A 539-nucleotide genomic window follows, 5' to 3' on the forward strand; every position below is an offset into this window, starting at 1 on the left:
GGTAGAGGAGGTTCAGGATTTGGGGGACACATGTGTGGCTGATTCATGTTGATGTATTGCCAAAACTATCACAATATTGGAAAGTGATTATCCTCCAATTTAAATAAATAATTTTTAACATAAAAAACTTGCTTTCAAGAAAAAAAAATGAATTCATATAAAGGTGATGTAACAAATCATACAAATGTGATGTGTTTAGCAACAAACTGATACAGAAAGAGAAAAAACAATAAAGCTATTAAAAGAAGGATATTCTACAGTAGGAAAGTTAAGGACCAGAAGCAAAACAAGTTCTGAAACTTGCAGCATATGTGCATGTATAAAATTCACACAGAGGATATCAGAAAATTATAGCTGAGATGTCCCCTGAAGCACAAATGTTTCACTTTATTGAGAGATTGATTCATCTGTACCTATGAGATTCTTAACAAGTTACTGGCACTAGTGGTAAAGCACCCATCTACCAATGCAGGAGATGTAAGAGAGGCAGGCTCAATCTCTGGGTTGAGAAGATCCCCTAGAGGAGGGCATGGCAACCC

Source organism: Bison bison, unplaced genomic scaffold (assembly GCF_000754665.1).
Source record: "Bison bison bison isolate TAMUID 2011002044 unplaced genomic scaffold, Bison_UMD1.0 scf7180017461828, whole genome shotgun sequence".
In the NCBI taxonomy this organism is placed as follows: Eukaryota; Metazoa; Chordata; class Mammalia; order Artiodactyla; family Bovidae; genus Bison; species Bison bison.